This window comes from Muscardinus avellanarius, assembly GCF_963383645.1.
Source record: "Muscardinus avellanarius genome assembly, chromosome: 6".
Classification (NCBI taxonomy): Eukaryota; Metazoa; Chordata; class Mammalia; order Rodentia; family Gliridae; genus Muscardinus; species Muscardinus avellanarius.
The window spans coordinates 31511315-31518012 of record NC_137791.1 but is presented as its reverse complement, the minus strand read 5'-3'; the positions used below and the strand labels follow the sequence as shown (position 1 = coordinate 31518012).

The following is a 6698-nucleotide window of genomic DNA, read 5'->3' as shown; positions in this document are numbered from 1 at the left end:
AACAACATTGTATATCCAAAGACAATGTAAACAGAGTTAAAAGTTACTGATAGAATGGGATAAAATATTTCCAAATGCTATATCTGAAGGTATATTAATATTCCAACTAGGAATCCTAAAATTAGCAACAATAAAATCAAACAATACAATTTAGAGATAGGTAAAAGACTAGCATAAATAATGAATCTCCACAGATAACCAATCTTAGTTGTCTGTTGGATGGAAAATCTTATTTCTCTGGTTCTGGTGTGTGTTACCTAATTTTTCTTTGTAGTTAATCTCTTTGAGTATTTTCTCTAGCGCTGGTTTTGAAGACATAAATTCCTTCAGTTTCTGTTTGTCATGGAAGCTTCTCATTTCCCCATCTAATTTGATAGAAAGTTTTGCTGGGTAGGAAATTTTTGGCTGGAAGTTGTTTTCTTTCAGAGTTTGGAATATGTTACTCCAAAGCCTTCTGGCTCTCATGACTTGGTTTGGGAAGTCTGGAGTGATTCTAATTGGTTTGCCTCTGAATGTCACTTGGCCCTTTGCTTTTGTTGCCTTTAAGATTCTCTGCTTGGCTTCCACATTGGTCATTTTGACAATTATGTGGTGTGGGGATCCTCTTCTCCGATCCTGTCTAAAGGGAGTTCTATAAGTTTCCTGGACCTGTGTATTGACCTCTTGCTCTATGTTTGGAAAATTTTCTGCTATTACTTCCTTGAAAAGATTGTTGATCCCTTTGGTTTCACCTTCTTTTCCCTCCTTTATTCCAATTATTCTTAGGTTAGCTCTCTTAAAATGGACCCATATTTCTTCAATGTCAGATTCCTGCTGTCAATTTTTTTTCTAAATTATAAACTATGTGTTTATTTTTTGAATGATATCTTCTAAGAGCGAGATTGTATTCTCCATGTGGTCTAATTGGTTTTTGTACTTTGAGTTGAGGACTTTACATCATTAATTGCATCCTTTATCTCTTTTTGGCTCTCTCTGAATTCTTTTCGAAACACCTCTATTATTTCTACAGTTATTTTCCTGATTTGATCTTCTAGAAATCTCTGAATTTCTGTTTTATCAGGTTCTGATGTTGTGGGGTTGTGGGCATTCATTGCTCCATTGTTATTCCTCTTTTCCATAATTTCAGAAGTTTGTGCCTTCTCTGGGTTCATCTCTAGTCTGTGGTATCTCAGACCCCACTACTCCTTTACTGGGTTGTATCGCAGAGTTTCAGACCCTGGGAGTCAATCGAGGCTGCTATTGACCATGGGGGGTGCCAGGTTGGACTTTCTCCTATGGTGTGATAACTCTGCTACTGCCACTCCCCCACTGGGTCAAGTCCCTGGGAGTACAATATTGGGATTTCTCCTCTAGGGGCACAATTTGACTCACTGTTGTTGAGTGTGCAGATGGAGCTGTAGTGGATTCAGTGAATTCGCTGATGCTGCCGCCGGTGGCAATATGGTGCCGTTGCCATGCCCTCAGCCGTGAGGCTGGCGTATTTCTTTTCTGTTTTTGAGCTCCGCTCTGAGTCCCTGCGGGGTGTGCTGAGCCCAGCCTCTGGGAGATTTAGATGCTCCCTGTGCCAAGAAATCTGCCGAATTTCTCCTAGCTATTCCACAGCGGCTCACCTCAGCTTGCTGCCCGCCGCTCCTCTCTGGATCCTGCTGGGCTGTTGAGTGTGTTGGTCTGGTGCCATCCGGTGAACTCACTGCTGCTTCCAGCAGTAAGGCGCTACTGCTGCATCCTCAGGCATGAGGCCGGCTTATCTCCTCTCTGTCTCTGAGCTCCGTTATGAGTTCCCCTCCTCACTGGAGCCTGGTGCTGCAAGGGAAAATGGTGCCCGCCGCTCCGTATCACGGCTCTAGCTGCAGCACTGCGGTCTGGTTTCTTTCTGATGTCTCATTTTTCCAGCCCTCTTTTTCTTTGTTCCTTGTAGTTACATTTTTTGTTTCTCTGCTGATGGTTTTTTCTGGCTATGAAAGGCACTGATTTTGTGGTAATAGAGATTGGTTGTTAGCAGGGCTCGTAAGCCCCGCTTTTCTCTGTCGCCTTCTTCCCGGAAGTCTCTCTGTTTTTGTTTTTTAATGGGAGCAGTCAGTGCTATAAATTTTTCTCTTAAAGTCACATTCAAAGTGTTTCATAATTTGGAGATGCCACAACAAACTCAATCAAAAGACTAATAGAACTGATCAACAAATTCAGAAAAGTGTCTGGATACAAAATCAACTTTAAAAAATCAGAAAGTTTCCTGTACTCCAACTACTAATCCACTGAGAAAGAAATCCAGAAAACACTTTCACTCATGATTTCCCCCCCAAAAAATATACTTAAGTAAAAACCTAAACAAGGAGGTAAAATAATCTCTACAAGAAATATTATAAAACATTGAAAAAGTAAATTGAAGAAGATCTTAGGAGATTGAAAGACCTTCCATGTTCTTGAATAGGCAAAATAAATATCATCAAAATGGCTATTCTTTCAAAAGTGATTTACAGATTCAATGCAATACCCATTAAATTACCAAGGTCATTCTTCAAAAACATAGAAAAATTTATTTGAAACAAAAAATCAGAATAGCCAAAGTAGTTGTCAGCAACAAGAACCATACAAGAGACATCCCAGTACCTGTGACTTCAAAGTATACTGTGAAGCCACAGTAATAAAATCATCATGACATTGGCACAAAAACAGACACATAGACCAATGGAGTGGAATAAAAAACTCAGAAACAAATCTGCACACATACAGCCATTTTATTTTTAACAAAGGGGCCAAAACACACATTGGGGGAAAACTACCTTCTTCAAAAACTGGTGCTGACAAAACTGGTTATCCATATGCATAAAAATTAAAGCAAACCCTACTTTCTCACCCTGAACAAGAGTTAATTCAATATGGATCTAAGATCTGAAAATTAGACCAGAGATTTTGCATCTCCTTGAAGGGAGCATAGATCCAATACTTCAACACATAGGCACAGGTAAACATTTTCTCAATAAGACCCCAAAGGCACAAGAAATCAAATGGAGAATCAATAGGTGGGATTGCATTAAATAAAAGATTCTCTGTGCAGCAAAGGAAACTATTAAGAACCTCAACAGAGAGCCAACTGAAAGGGAGATTTTTTCCAGCTACTCCTCTGATAGAGGACTAATATCTATAATATAGAGAGAACTCAAGAAATTCCTGCAAAACAAAGAACACAAACAAAAATGGGCAAGTGAACTACATAGACACTTCACAAAAGAAAAAAATAAAATGTCCAATAAATGTATTTTTAATATGCTCAACATCATTAGCAGACAGATGTGAATCAAAACTACCCAGAGATTGCACCTAGCTCCAATTAGAATGCCAATCATTAAAAAATACAAACAACAACAAATACTGGCAAGGACGTGGAAAAGTGGTAACTCTAATACATTGCTGGTGGAATTGCAGATTAATAAAACCACTTTGGAAAACAGTGTGGAAGATCCTCAGAAGAATGAAAATGAACCTACCATATGATCCAGCAATACCACTTCTAGGTAGCTACCCAAGAGAATAGAAACCAAACTACCAAACTAATGTATGCGTATCTAAGTTTATAGCTGCACAGTTCAAAATTGCCCAACTATGGAACCAGCCAAGATGAATGGATTACAAAACTATGGGATCTGTACACAATGGAATTTTACTCAATCATAAAGAAGAACAAAATTATGTCATTTTCTGGAAAATGGATTGAACTTGAGAACATTATGCTAAGTGAGATTAGCCAGTCACTCAAGATGAAAAGTTGGATGTTCTCCCTAATATTCAGAAGCTAGAAATAAAATAGGACATAGGAGAGACTCTAGACAGAGAGAGAGAGAGAGAGAGAGAGAGAGAGAGAGAGAGAGAGAGTCCTTAGATGAGTAAAGGTGACCTGAGGGAAACAGTAGGGGGAAAGAGGGAAGCACCCTAATGCACATGATATACATTCACAAACATCAAAGTCAGTCACTAAGCCAAACTCAAGAAGAAGGGAGGTGGAAGAGAATGGGTGGGAACTGGAGAAGGGATAAATGAGTGATGTGTGCATGTATGGCTCTACCACCTTGTACCTCATAATGATGTATTATTACAATGCACCAATTTTTAAAAACCCAGCAAAGTAGCAAAGTGTCCTATAGATTTTGATACATTGTGTCTCTATTTTTATTAAATTCTAAAAATTATTTTATTTCTCCCCTTCTCTCTTCTCTGACCCAGGTTCATTCAAGAGTGTATCAAATAGTTGCCATGTATTTATGTTTCTTTTGTTCTTCTTGTTATTGATATCTAGTTTCATTTCATTGTGATCTGAGAAGATTTAGAAAATTATATTACACTTTTTAATTTGCTGGTACTTGCTTTGCAATAGAGTGTGGTTTATTTTGGAGAAGTTTCTATGAGCATCTGAGAAGAATGTGTGTTCAGTTCTTGATTAAAATATTCTGTATATGTCTATTAGGTTCATTTGATTTATAGTTTTCTCTAGATCTAAATATGGATCTAAAGAAAAAGAGACAAAGATCTATGCTTTGTCTCTTCTGATTGGTTTTAGCTTAAAGACTGTTTTGTTGGTGATGTGAATTACTACTCCCAATAGCCTTTATTTACATGATATAACTTTTTCTATTCTTTCTCCTTTATTCTATGTATATCTTTGCCTGTAAGGTGAGTTTCTTGTAAGTAGCATATTGCTGGATTATTTTATTTTTTACATTACCAGTCTATACCTTTTAGTTGGGAATTTAGACCTTTGACATTCATTGTTATTATTGAAATATGATTTTTGTTTCCTGTCATTTTGTGTTGTATTTTCTGTTTAATGTAGTGTTATGTCTCCTTTGCTCAGTTGCACATCTGATAGAGTTTACCCCCTCCTTTGGTTTGGGCATTTGCTTCTTTTTTCTTTGTTTTATTTCTTTAGTGTTTCCTCTAGTGTTAGCATGGTAATCATGAATTCTTTTAATTCTGCTTGTATTGGAGCATTTTTATTTCTCTGTCAATTTTGAATATCTCTGCTGGATATAGCAGTCTCAGTTGGAAATTGGTTTTTTTCAAGGTCTAGAGTACTTCATACCAGCCCCTGCTAGCTTTCATGACTTAGGTTGAGAAGTCTGAAATGATTCTTATTGTTTTACCCCTGAATGTCATCTGATCTTTTGTTCTCACTGCTTTTAAGATCCTTTTATTCATTCCTACATTAGTCATTTTGATTATTACATGGTGTGGGGAGTCTTCCTTTGATCTTGTCTTGTTCTGAATATCTCCACTGCATGGATTTCCAAGTCTTTTTGTATGTTTGAAACTTCTCTGATATTATTTCTTTGAAGAGGTTTATGATACCCTTGAATTATGTTTTTATACCTTCTTCAATGTCTATTATCTATATGTCATTTCATATTATCCCATTTTCTATGTTCAGGTCATGTTGTTGTATTGTCTTCTCTACATTGTTGACTGTATTTTCAGTTTTGAATGAACCATATTCCAAGAGTGATTCTCTGCTTTTCATGAGGTTTAGCTAGCCATAAGAGGAGATGTGAAGTTTGGAGAATTTTTTGGAAATCAAAGAGGTACAAAGGATATAGATATAAAGAAAGTAGCTTCACAAACACAACAGTCAGGAACATGAACAGAATGTTCAGAAGAACATGAGTAGGGCAGGGGGCTAGGAAAGAAATATGGAAAATTAATGAAATAACTTTACTATGCATGAAAAATAATAATAATGAATCATTCCTTGTACAACATGTTACCAATATAAAAGAGAAATGCCTAAAGAGAGTCATAGTCTCCATATATACATATTTACTGAATTGTTCTTAATCAAATTCAAAGATATTTTGCCAATTTATATTTTTACTGTATTGTTTTCTGCTCATTGACCTGAACTCATGAAGGTAGAACTGGAAAAAAAAAAGTAATATATTCTAACACAACTTTATGATTCTTGATTACTATAAGTGATGTGGTATTCTATGGATATTATAAACAAAACTGATAAAGTAACAAAAACTTACAGATGGGACTTGTGGCTTTCCCTCCCACAATCCCTTGCGTTCTTCCTTTCCAACTTGGGCCCAGCAAAATGGCTCCCGCAAAAAAGGGTGGCAAGAAGAAGGGTCGTTCAGCCATCAACAAGGTGGTGATGCTGGAGTACACCATCAATATTCACAAGCGCACCCACGGAGTGGGTTTCAAGAAGCATGCCCCTCAGGCACTCAAAGAGATCTAGAAATTTGCCATGAAGGAGATAGGGACTCCAGATGTGTGCATTGATACCAGGCTCAACAAAGCTGTCTGGGCCAAAGGAATCAGGAATGTTCCATATCAAATTTGCATGTGATTGTCCAGAAAGTGAAAAGAGGATGAAGATTCACTCAACAAACTTTATACCTTGGTCACCTACGTTCCCGTTACCACCTTCAAAAATCTGCAGACAGTGAACATGGATGAGAACTAACCACTGAAAGCCAAATAAAAGTTATAAAGCTGAAAAAAAAAAAAACTTACAAATGTGGAGACTTCCGGGAAGATGGCGACCGAGAAAAGCGGGGCTTAAGAGCCCCGCTAACAACAAATCTCCATTACCACAAAATCAGCGCCTTTCATAGCCAGAAAACACCATCACCAGTGAAACAAAAAATCACCAGGCTCCAGAGAGAAAGCAGACTGAGAACAGAGCCACAGAGGAGATACAC

General features: G+C 37.5%; 1 pseudogene across 1 annotated transcript; it reads left to right on the top strand.

Moving 5' to 3' along the window:
* The first annotated feature begins 6064 nt into the window (after positions 1-6064).
* LOC308264334 (large ribosomal subunit protein eL31-like) lies at positions 6065-6460 on the top strand (annotated as a pseudogene). Its single transcript has one exon. The product of its transcript is annotated as a large ribosomal subunit protein eL31-like (transcript).
* The last annotated feature ends 238 nt before the right edge of the window (positions 6461-6698 follow it).